Below are 13,748 nucleotides of genomic sequence, written 5' to 3'. Positions count from 1 at the left end.
CTAATTCTACTAAAGTATCAAAAAATAAAAGTATGCTGCTTTAAAAACTTTTCAAATACAGTCGAATCTGTATTAAGCGACCACTCAAGGGAAGTTGAAAAACGGTCTCTTAATGGAGAGTGATCTCTTAATAGAGATGGTATCTTAAATTTAATAAATGTTCATAAGCTTTTTATTCGCTTTATAAATTGGCAATAATGATTTATAATATATATAAAAAAAATGAACCACCACTTTGAAAAAAACAAAACAATTTTTTTTTTTTTTTTTTTTTGTGTATTTTTTTTTTAATAATTATTACTGTGCTCATTTTTCACCACTATATGTATTTTTTAAAATTCTTTCAGCATAGCAAAATACATCGATTTAACATGAGAAATATATTTCATTGGTTAATTAGATTACTTTCAAATTATTTATATATATTTTTTTAATTCCTGAAATCTTGGTCCGGATTTCCGCTCCGATTATTATTTACATTCCTGCATTTCCTACTTTAAAAACGGCGACTTTTTCTCTGGCAAATATCTGTTTTAATGTCTCAAAAAAGATAACAAATCACGATTTAACAGTAAGTTAACTGTTTATGCATTCTTTCATTGTTATATTTCGCATGCAAATTGATATATCGTATATAAAACGTCTGAAAATCGTCAGAATTCCAGACGGTCACTTCGCCTCATCTACTGTCCTTTTCCACGAAAAGTAAAAATACTTGGGTGTTATTAAGGCGAAAATGGTTATGTAAGGCATTTTGGAGACTTCTGGTCGCTTATTGGAGAGTTATTTTTATCACGGGAACGAAAAATTGTGGTCGCTGGTCGCGTAAAGAGAGGGTCGCTTAATAGAGTTAAAATATATAGCGAAAACGCTCGGGAGGAATTGAAATGGTCGCTTAGAACAGAGGGTCGCTAAATAGAGATGGTCGTTTGGACAGATTCGACTGTATCTATTGTTAATCTATTTTCGTATTATTAATTCCAGGTATTTTAGGTACAGTCATACCCCTTGTGATGGCGTCCTGTTTGAGTATTCTGCTATCTGCTCTGGAATTTGTAACCACGGCAACAGCTCTGTATGCAGATTCGATCGTATTCACGTTTCTCCGATCTTTCATTTTTGTTGTCAATGTCGAGTACTCTAGAATCACGTAAGTTTGTGAAGATGATTTATAATGTGATTTTATAGAATAACTCGCATGTCCCTATCACGTTTTCAGCACGCTAGGATGATGTCAAGATAAGTTATCGCTTTACCTTAGTTATCCGTCTCCGTAGACAGGTAGGTCAATGTTTTTATTATAAAACAGTGTTGTGTCAATACTAATGAGGATACTGCATAGGTATTGCACAATTTTGTTCGTTGTTACAAGACCTTCCCGTTGGTATTACATTCGCAGACCTGATGACCTCGACGAAGACCTTTGACCTAGAACTTTTTCTGAATTTCAACCGACAACGCGAGCTTTGATATCTTGTTTATATTGTTCTTGTCTCTTCACATTTGAATATATAATCATTTTAGATTTACGTTGCATACAATCTTAGTTCTATTATGTTTTAGGCAAATAATGTGTCGAGATGGTAAAAATAAAATAGAATTTAACAAGTGAAGGCGACGGTATGAGGTACTGTATGATGAACTTGGTGTCACACTCTGAAATGCCGTATTGGTTGTTATATATTATCTATCATATGATAACACTATTGATTACACCTAAGAGGCCAGTGTTTCATTCCCAGATCGGACGTGAAACGGGTCAATTGTCGGATCACGTTGGTTTTCTATGCGTACTCCGCTTTCCTCCAACACTAAAGCCCCCTTGATCGCTTCAATACGGACCAACACGAGTGATATATAAGTTGATATAACTTGTTTTGTAATCAATTCATGTTTTGATTTGTCTGACGAACAGTTCTAATATTGCCTTTTCTCTTGATTTTAGATTTCCTATGAAATATATCAGCATTGTATATGGAGTGATTGTTTCCATTTCCGGAATTCTCTCTTTGACTCAATATGGCCTTTTCGCATGGACAGACAGATACGATGGAGCAACAACACATGTAAGTTCTTTGTTTTAATATTTCCGTCTTCAGTCGAAGCAATGCAACCCATAACCTCGATTTAGCTTTGTTGCTGGCTTCCTTAAATGACCTTAGCTGCTATTAGGACGTTAAACAAATAAACCAAACCAAACCAAATTTATGGATGTGATTATATATTGTGTCATTAGTTTTATATTGATAATGTTACTAGAATGTAAAATATGCAATTATCAACTATGATATCGGTTCTTTCACTTAACAGGTGAAAGTCTTCATGCTGTGTCTAACAATTGTCTCCTTGTTTCATCCCATCCTCGTCTTCCACACCCACCGACGCCGTCGTTATACATGCTAGAGGGCAAAGACAAGTATATGCATTAAAAATGATTGAAACTGTATTTCCTCTACAGGCATGAAACGTAATTTTATATGCAAATAAGCATACGTTGTCTGACATACCTAACAACCATGGCATTTGGTTTTATGAGGTATTAATTGATTACCGTAGCTAGAACTTGTTTTAATAAAGTCTTCTGAAATATGAAGTGTGAATAATATAGTTATTTATTTAGATAATCGTAGCATATTATATGTATGCATGGTTTTAAGAAGATGTCAGTTTGGATAGTATTCGGCCGTGTAAGAAAAGCCTATTCTTTGAAGAAAAAAAACCCAACTCCATTGCGTATGCTAACATAGGGATATTTATTTTTAGTTCACTTGGTCCGAAGGAGCAAGTTGAGCTTATGCCATACCGTGGCGTCTGTCGTCCGTAATCCGTCCGTCAACAATTGACTTCTTCACAAACGCTTACTGGAATTTGACCAAATTTGGTCTGAAGCATCCTTATGGGATGTGGATTCAAAAGTGTAGGAATGGTGGGGCTGACCTCTCGGGGACCAAAATGGGTCAAGTTAACTATATTGATGTAAACGACTTCTCTCTAACCGAGCAATTGATACCGTTTATATTTGCCTTGTAGCATCACTATGGGGTTGAGATTCAAAGTTGTACAAATGGTGAGGCTGACCCCCGGGACCTAAGGTCAGCGCCAAAAGGGCCAATTAAGCTATATTGATATAAACGACTTCTTTTCTGAAACAGAGCAATGACTATCGCTCATATTTGCCTTCTTTAAAACAAATCTATGCTTTTTATATACCAATTAAACCAATTTTAGATCCTTAACTGGAAAAGTGTTTGTCAAATGTGGTGAACTATCTAGGTGAGTGATACAGGACCTGTGGGCCTCTTCTTTTATTCACTTGATGATACACACATGTAGGTAAACAGATACATGCATGATTTATCGATTACACAATGGCTTTAATGATGAGGCAATGATCCCTCCCCAGTATGATAAATGGATACTTCCTAAACATTGGACGTAGTCTTCTGTGTACGAGGATTTAAGAATACAAACACTGTCTACACACTGTCTACACACTGTCTTGAGTCATAGTTATAATTTATCATAAGACGGCGCAACAATAGATTCCAAGTGGATTTAAGTAGAGTTGTCAAAGAATCACCTTCAGAAAAAAGCACAGACAAAAAGAACAGACAGGAAGGGAAAGAAATTATGACGAGCAAAGGTGAAGAAAAAAGATGACGAGCAAAGGGAACGAAAGGACAACGATCAAAGGGAAAATAAGATGACGATCAAATGTAAAATAAGATGACGATCAAAGTAAAAGAAAAGGTAACAATCAGTAATAAAGAAAAGATGGCGATCAAACGTAAAGAAAAGGTAAAGATCAAGAGTAATGAAAAAAATGACGATCAAAGATAAAGAAAGGATGGCTATCAAATGTAAAGGAAAGGGTAACGATCAAAAGTAAAAAAAAGATGACGATCAAAAGTAAAGAAAAGATGACGATCAAAGGTTAAGAAAAGATAGCGGTCAAATGTAAAGAAAAGATGACGATAAAAAGTAAAGAAAAGGTAACAATCAGAAGAAATGAAAAATGACGATCAAATTTAAAGAAAAGGTAAAGATCAAGAGTAATGAAAAAAATGACGATCAAAGATAAAGAAAGGATGGCGATCAAATGTAAAGGAAAGTTAGCGAACAAATGTAAAGAAAAGATGACGATCAAAAGTAAAGAAAAGATGACGATCAAAGGTAAATAAAAGATGACAATCAAAGGTAAAGAAAAGATGACGATTAAAGGTTAAGAAAATTTAGCGATCAAATGTAAAGAAAAGATGACGATGAAAAGTAAAGAAAAGGTAACAATCAGAAGAAAAGACAAATGACAATCAAACGTTAAGAAAAGATGACGATCAAAGGTAAAGATTTTTGAACTGTGGTAGCAAATGATTTAATACCCACATTGTTTCAATCGTGAGGTGCTTTAATCGACTCACTACCATGTGCTTTGTGTTTCTTAGAGGTTGAGAAAAGGGCCAGTTTGGGCATTTGTAATTGTCTCCTTTGGCTATACACTTTACCCTAATTGCTTTGAATGGCATGTGACGGGCCTCCCTTATGTTGCTCAGTGAAGTAGTCGTCAACTACAACAAGGAGATCATGCCTCAAAATGACCGTCTTTCACATGGGAGATAAACCCAGTAAACAAGCAAGCAAAGCATTGCCAGAGGTACGAAGTAATGTAGCTGAGGAGACAGTTGCATTTGAGACTGAGACGCGCGTGTTTGTCATGGAAACCGCTGTTTAAGCATTGTACAAATAGGCCACTGTATTTGAGTGATTAATGTTCCGAAAAAAACAAAACAAAAACAAAAACAAAAAACAAATACAAAGCACAGAAATAAATCAACAACAAAACAAAACAAAAAAAAAAACAAAAAAAAAACGAACTATTGTATTTAAGTGATAATTTTTTTAAAGATAATGCTGTATATGTGTCAAGAATTGCTAAAACTTTAGCGGAAGAAATTTTTAAGTGATGAGAATTTAGAATTGGAGCTGATTTTAGTGATGAGTATTTAGCGTTGTAACTGATTTTAGTGATGAGTGTTTAGCGTTGTAGCCGATATGAGACTTATTAGGGAGTGATGAGTATTAAGCTATTTTTAGTGATGTGTCGCTCTTTTATGGGTGGGATGACAATCATATATTTTTGCTAAGATATTGATGGAATAATAACCCTTTGATCAAGGTTCTGTTGATTAATTCACTATGGCAAGATCATATCTAAGTATATACTATATAAGATAAGCGTATGTCACCTAGTGTTGAATGAGGGGCGATCACATCTTGTCAAGGAATCTTTAAATGTAGTGCCGTGATATGAATTAATTGACCATAGCTGCTGATAGGACGTCAACTAGTACTAAAACTAAAGAAAGCACTTGTTCGTCGATGACTGGTGTCAAACTTTTATTGAGTTTGATAATGCTTGAACATGATCTCAGATTTTTTTCATTCCCATTAGCATAACATACATATGTATATTGGACACAGGCAAGTGTCTCCACAAATTCAAAATGAATACAGGTAACACAAGGGTCGCCGCACTTGTTGGATTTAGCTTATTGGAAATCCTTCTATTTGGTGGAATACATTTTGGATGGTTTGCATTTGTTTTTATCCTTAAACAAGAGGGCGTGTTCGCAGATCTTTGTGTTCTGAAAGATAATGTCCTCCCATGTAACATCAGCTCAGAAAATGGAAATACCACAAATATTGACTGCTTCCCCCAGGATGAACGACTCAATCTTATCTTCTCGATTGGAGTTGCTATTTATTTAGCCTTGACCTTTCTCAGTGGACAACTACACATGACCTTTGGCATCACAAGGATACGAACGCTATACATGTAAGTGATAATGGTAAATCAGGCATGTTGTGTTCCGGATTAGATCCATGTTGCATTTAGTATACGTTACTTGAATAATTGTGTACTACGTCACAACATCTGTTGTAAAAGATTCTGTAATAGTCATATAGCGTTCTAGATTCAATACGTGCTATATTTAGTATAGGATTTCGGTATAAATGTGTACTATGTAACAACATATGTTGTAAATAATATGTGTTGTGACGGCTGGGTCAGTCCTATAGCATTCCGGATTAGATCCCTGTTGTATCATAGCCTATTGATATAATTGTGCACTACGTCACAACATATATTGTACAAGAAATGTGTAACAGTTGTTGTAACCTATGTGGTTTTTTTTTGCAATTACTAAGTGTAGTAGATGTTGAAACCAATGTATAGCGTTCCGAATTTAATTTGAGACGAATTAAGGATCTCTACCTTTTAGTGAAAACAGTTTTCTTATGAATTTTACTGCTCCTTCATGAATATTATAAACTTCTCCGGTTTTCTTCAATCACCATATTGTGACGTAAAGCGATACAAAACTTTCCCAATCTCAAGACAAAATCAAACATACCTCTTCTAGGTTATAGTTAACGGTTCTTGTTTGTCTACAGGGTTTTGGGATTCGCTGGACTTTTATGCTTCGCGTTCACATCACCAGGTAATTGATATATGCGTTTCTTGTAAGTGGTAAACGTCGAAGTAAATAATAATTTCCTAATCAAAGCCGGATTGCATATCATTTTCTATTTGTCCAAATGTTGGCCTTGTTGTATCAAATAAGTTAGAATTGTTCCTTTATAATTGATATTCTGCTTTTTAGGGCTCGGTCCGCCGACAAATTCTGTTTGGGACAAGGCTTATTCACCTAGAAGGGAATAAATACTGTAATATAAAGCCTTCCATAGCGTACTCAGCTAGTATTAAGGATGATAAACTCTGCTGCATACGCTACCGGATATAATCATTTTTGTGAATGACTGTCTATTGTATTCCTCTCGATATTGAGGAAGGTGTTGTCAAATTAATTTTGGATGTCGCGGTTTCTCTTTAATTACTATTCTGTTTCTATTACTTTCATTATTATATGTAACATTATCTTCTGCTGAAATCTATATAATGGTTGATATTTAGGGGCGCCTTGGCTTTCTCTACCAGGAATACTACTTACGGGCGTGACTGGCCAGGCTTTACTCATATCTAATTATATGCAGGTATTGATTTTACCATGCTACTACTAACTTTTGAAATCAATGATAAGGTACAGTATAACTACTCAACGTTTACATCAACTTGAAAGTTAAGGTACTTAGATGAAATAGTATCAAATGTTGTATTATTAGATGAGCTATAACTGTTCTAATTTCAAATGATATCTTAAAGAGGTAAGCGCTATATCGAAAGTGCTGCATCGGTTTCTGAGAAAAGTGTTTACATTATTACGAAAATGACAAACATCGTCAAAATTATTGAAAAAAGTAGTCAATTAACCGCCACTTCGTCAATTAATACCAGTTTATAAGGCTGTTATGTAACTGTATGTGAATGAATAGAAGAAAATACGATGAACAAGTTTATCACATTTGTACGGCACAATACGTTAGTCGGCGGATGCTTTTGCCCATGTTTACCGACCAAGTGTTAATGTTGGCCTTCGTACCGGTAACGTGACCACGCGAGAACACAAGGGCCGACGAAAACTTCCCGATAAGGACGTTGGACACCTAGCATTAAAATCCGGTCGAAAAAGCAAGCAAAACTGACGGGGAAATAAATTGAATAATGAATTTATTTAAAAACAGAACGATTTTTGTTTTGTTTAGTTATAGTTGCGACATTAACCCACATGCAAAACTAGGCCCAGTTTATCAACATTCCCTATATGAAATTTCTTCAGTTTAAGATTTCCTTTGGGAAAGCAAAATATAAAGAAAGCTCCTCAACTAAGATTTTTTGTATCTTAAATCCAATGATGCGTTCATATGAAAACGTTTTAGTTAAGGATCTGACATAAGCTAAGGAATAGTGATTAAGCAAGGAAGAACGGATATGTTATGTGTACGTTTAAGGTGATTCCTTTGCTATCGAGAGGGTCCTCAATCTATGTCGGATTGATCAATGGCTGTCTCGACTCGTCTGTTCTGACAATGATGATAGTTAAGGTAAGTGTTCCTGAACATTTCTTACCACTTGTAAACGATTAGTAATAATCTAGCTTCTTATAGGTTTATCCATATAAATACTTGACCCTAACATCCGTTCTTCCATACGTTCAAATATACATGCAATAAAGATAGTTCGAAATAGTGATTCCGCGTGGATGGAATGTTGCGGTACATGTAGTAACATAATCTGGTCTGTCTGAATGACTCGAGAATAAGACGGAACTGCTGGTCCCTGGCTATAATCAGTTCACGCAAAACTATTACACTTTTTGTAATATTAATTGTAAGCGAGACTGGCAAGATCCAATAAAATAAATGAATTTTACCTTTCGTGTCGTAAACTTATCTCTCTCAACCCGCCACTTTTCATATTTCGTATGTTTGATTAAGTTTATTTTAACCATTTTGCTGACATTTGCTGGGCCCAATGACCTTTATAGTGTTGATAGGTCTTTAAGACTTCCTAACGAAAAATTAAACTAACTAACTAACTAAGCAACTGACTATCACTTTGTTTTTAAGAGCTTGTATGAAGCTGGGATCGATAAGAAAATCTCCCTTTTTGGCCTTACCATCCTGTTTGTCATGGTGGCAGGGGTGCGCACACTTCTCCATCCGAAAAGAAACCCCACAACAAAGTGAAGTTTCTGATACCAACATTGATATTAAAAGTGACGGAAGCAATGAAGGGAGTCTTTTGGAAGATTTAAACAAACACCGAAACAACCTCAAGTCGAAAGAAATGGCGACGGAGGATATGAAATTGGTTCAGCACAAATCAAACCATGGTGATATTAGTGAGAATATTTATTTCAATATGTAATACTTCATCTTCCTGACATTTTTTTGTATGTGCGATACGGCCTTACCCGATACTGTAATCTTAACACATACGACCATTCCACTGTTCCAGTGTTGGCATACAGATAAATGCAAATGTTATAGAAAGATTTTACTCCAATGATTTTTTTTAGATAGTCTCACCTAATAGATACATACCAACTATACAGTATATCAGATCAATATCGTTGATAAATGGTTTATTTATGTTTATTTAAAGATAATGAGAATGAAGAAGATCTTACTTCCGGTGGCCAAAATCCAATTTCCGGGGAAATGTTGAATATGACTATTAGTGAAATACTATGTCACCGTCTCTTCATGTCTCATACTGCCTGGTTTAGTATTGTCCTGTTAAAATTGAATTACTTCATTGGATCTGCAAATAGATTTATGGGCCTGATTCTTCAGGACAACAGTAAAGGTAAGATTTTGGATTTACAGAACACGTTCTCCAAACTAAGAAAAAAAGAGCAAATTCTTAATTGTAATAATCTGAATACCGTTTTTTTTCACGGTTGTTACAAAATGTTTCAATGTAACATTAATTGATATGTATTGATTATGTGAACAAAATCGTGTTAAGCACTCACATGGCTTCAAGACATCATTCAACCCTTTTATAGGACGGTCCGACCTATATGTATACACATAAACATTGAAATGTATCTGATATTAGGATTAAATTCAATGCAAAACTGCATGCTATTGTGCTTTAATATTTCTTCATAATAGATTATAACCCATATGTTCTTTATATCAATAAAGTTTCAGGGTTTTTGGGTCAAGGTCAGTCACTCGTATTAGATTTGGCAGGGGCCGGTAGGGGACATGTATTGCTTAAGTAATTTAATTGTTGAATTTTGAATATGTATTTGTAAATCTCTCCTGCAAACCTTTATTAATGTCAAAATTGTTTTAGAATTTGAAAAAAGAAGAAGAAATAAACATAGACATGTCATATTGATCGTCTTCAGTTTCCGTAGATTTACATTGGAGGAATCATAGCAATAGATATTTTCTTGGCATTACCATTTCTTTATATAAGTTTTCAATGTTATTTTGGAACGAACATTGAGTTGTTAAAAATATTTTGACCAACATGAATAGTAAATAACAGAAATGAAACCTCATTTACGCTGAGAAAGGACTATATGACATATATTCGCACATTTCAATACCAATTGGGAGTTAAAAATGCTAGAGCCAGTTCGTCTCTCGAAGTCTTGTCAGTGATGATAAGGACTTATATTAAAAAACAAAGAAGGCGAAATCGGAAACACAAATAGGTCAAAACAAATGGTACTACAAACACTTATATATATATTTCCGTTGCCATAATTATAAAAGGTCTTTAGATATACAATTGCTTACTGAATGATACCTTAAACCTTTATAACTGTAATGATGACTGTCCTAACTCATTGATTTGAAGCTGTTGATATTGTTATTAATTTCAGTAAGCTATTTCACTGATGTTCTTACCTACACACTGCTTGGAGGTCTGGTTTCATCATTCATCGCTGGATACACAACGCAGGCAACGGAGAAGTTGTTTACAGGTAATGATTAATGGGTTCGACAAAAGGATAGGTTAGGTATGATGTACGATGTGTATATACAACTACTATTAACTACTATTAATCGCAGTAGCTCAGTCGGTTAAAGTGCCATATGACATCAGGTGATGATCCAAGTTACGTGGTTCGACACCCATCCCGTTTTGGTTTAGGCTTTTCAGGAAGTTGAGAACCGAACTAGTCTGCGCCGTCGTGGTTGTGTTCTTGGGCAAGACACTTTCCCTTTATTGCGCTGGACGGCATGCGATAAGCCTCTCGTATGTTATGTGTGTAGCAACTACTACAAGGATACCAGCGATAAACACAGCGAGCGAACGATTGAAAGAACTATCAATCCGATTAACTACTTTCGGTGTCCTACATGTACTAGACATAGAGCCATAGGGATATCTCCCATAAAGCCAGTATCATATACTATTAACGGTGCGGCATTGCACCCAAAAGTTACAAAAGGTTTAAGAAAAACTTATATGAAAAATTAGTCATACTTCAATATATAATGTAAAATATATCAATTGTGCAGCATTCTATAGCTGGATAGCAACAAAATTAGTTCACCAATACTTTAGACATAAATTATTTTAATCAATGGATATTTAAAGGGTAAATACAATACCTTATGTATTAAAGACACTGTATACAAAATCTGTTCACTTAACTCGTCATTGAGGCAAATAAGTTTTTGTGTTATCTTTTCCATTCTTAGAAAGTGCGTCATATCATCCTCAGCGAGGATCCGTTCTTTTTGCACAATTTTAATAATTACCATCTTTTGGCAATGGATTGAACACTATGCAGAGTTGTGTCTTTTTTTGTTTTTTGTTTTTTTTTGTTTTTTTTGTTTTGTTTTTTTAGGAATGTAAAGACATTTTCTCTAATATCATCCATCTTTTGCATTTTTACACAAAAAGGGTGCAACGTCCTTGTTAACGCACATGACTGGAATTTAATGGAAAGTTGCGATTGTAGAATCCCAAAAGCTAGCATAAGCATGGAAACTACAATATACTGGCTTTTAATGCCACTCTGGAAACCCATACTTTTATGTTTAAGACAAAAAACTACTTTATATATACAAATTTTACAGTTATTGTTTTGAGAGACTAATCGAATATTTATTTATATATATTTATAAGATATTTTTATGTTACTGTGTCATTAATTCCAGGTGTTTTGGGAACAGTGATACCGATTGTGATGACGTCATGTTTTAGCATTCTGCTATCTGCTCTAGAATTTGTAACCACGGCAACAGCTCTGTATGCAGATTCGATCGTATTGACGTTTCTCCGATCTTTCATTTTTGTTGTCAATGTCGAGTACGTTAGGATCACGTAAGTTAAGATTTAAAACTTTATGTTATAGAATAACTGGCATATGCCCTTCCCCTTTCAAGCTTGCAAGGACGAATTCCATGGGAGCTACTGCTATAATCCTATCGTTGGTGTCGTCCGTGGACAGTTACAAATTAATAAAGTATATGTGTTCCTTGTGGAAAGACATTTCCTTTGCTGATGCAATTACAGACCTTCTGACCTTTGCCGAGACATTTAGGCTACTCAAAAAACTGATTCAAAATTTTAACCACCCTTTTGCGCTAATCCAATTACAGAATGCATAATATCTTAAAAGAAACTTTCAAGAGAAATAACATTCGCTATGATTGTGAATAAAAATAATTTGGGACCTACCCGCATGCCAGATTGAGGAACGTGGTCAGTTAGCAAAGTGATAACATTGTTGTTTACACCTAAGCGGTCAGGGTTTTATTCTCCGATCAGACGTGAAACGGGTCACTTGTCCGACCATGTGGGTTTCCTCGGGTACTCCGGTTTCCTCCCAAACTAAGATTCTTTGCTCGCGTCCAAGCGGGTCAACAAGTGTGATTAATATATCGTGATATGACTTGTTTCGCAATAAAGTTGATATTTAATTTTTATGAAGAACAGGTTTAATACTTCCGCTCTCTCTGGATTTTAGATTTCCTATGAAGTATATCAGCATTGTATATGGAGTGATTGTTTCCGTTTCCGGAATTCTCTCTTTGACTCAGTATGGCCTTTTCGCATGGACAGACGGATACGATGGAGCAACAACACATGTAAGTTATTTGTTGTAATATGTCCGTCTTCAGTCGAAACCCGTCAACAATCAAACCCATATCATTGAGACAGCTGTGATGTAGGTTTGTAAGGGAACAACCAACCAATTGAAAAAATAGATTTTTTGAAACATACCCCTGTGTATAGAAAGTTGAGCCAGGGATAAAATGTCTGGCAGCCACTGATTGGCCAGTATGTTATGAAGTAACAACATAGATATTTGGCCTGATAGGTAACTGTCCATAAGAAATGTTGACATAAATTTCGTAAGTCTGATTGAATTGTTTCCCAAAAGTTCAGGTCATAATAATTAACAGGTAAACATTTCAGATTTTTGAGAACTTTTACTGCGAAATTCAGCCATTTTCAAAATGGCTGCCCTAGAAAAAAATTTGAGCTGAAGGACCCAACTTTTTTGTTTGATTACGTGTTATATGAGACCCTAAACTTTTGTTATAAATCATAATTGCCGTATTGAATTCAAGAACTTTAATGATATACCCCAAAACGTTAACACTAAAGTCTATGGAAACACAATTGGTTGGTTGGTCCCTATAAGCATTATACCCTTCTAAATCCAATATTGAAATCATGAAAATTATCAATTATTGGGATATTCCATATCTTTATTGTTTTACATTTCTTACGACCTATTTTAGTCACTTCCTTGAAGAACGGAACAACTGTCTGGTACAAATCAATTTAACTTGAATCCACTATATCTAACGCTATTGGTATATTAATGTACATACTAATACCTTGTGTCTTTTGTACAACCATTTGAGTTTTATATTGATCATGTTACTAGAATGTAAAATATGCAATCACCTACCTTTTAATATGTTCTTTCACTTAACAGGTAAAAGTCTTCATGCTGTGTCTGACAACTGCCTCTTTGTTACATCCCATCCTCGTCTTCCACACTTACCGACGACGTCAATACACGAGATAGAGGGAATATTATAATAATAATCACGTAAATATGATTGGAACAACATTTCCCCTACACGCATGAAACGTAATTTTATATACAAATAAGTATGAGTTGTATGATTCACCAAAAAATATTTCTAGCATTGTGTTTTACCGGATGTTTCAATAAAGTTGGCTGAAGGAAAAAATGTAGACATACTGTAATATAGTGATGTAGTCGAAAAGGAAGACATAACGTTTGTCGAATGGATTAAAATATACCAGGTTGCAGGGTGTTCGTACCCAGCAC

Source organism: Pecten maximus, chromosome 19 (genome assembly GCF_902652985.1).
Source record: "Pecten maximus chromosome 19, xPecMax1.1, whole genome shotgun sequence".
Classification (NCBI taxonomy): Eukaryota; Metazoa; Mollusca; class Bivalvia; order Pectinida; family Pectinidae; genus Pecten; species Pecten maximus.
Note: the sequence above shows the minus strand (reverse complement) of the source record.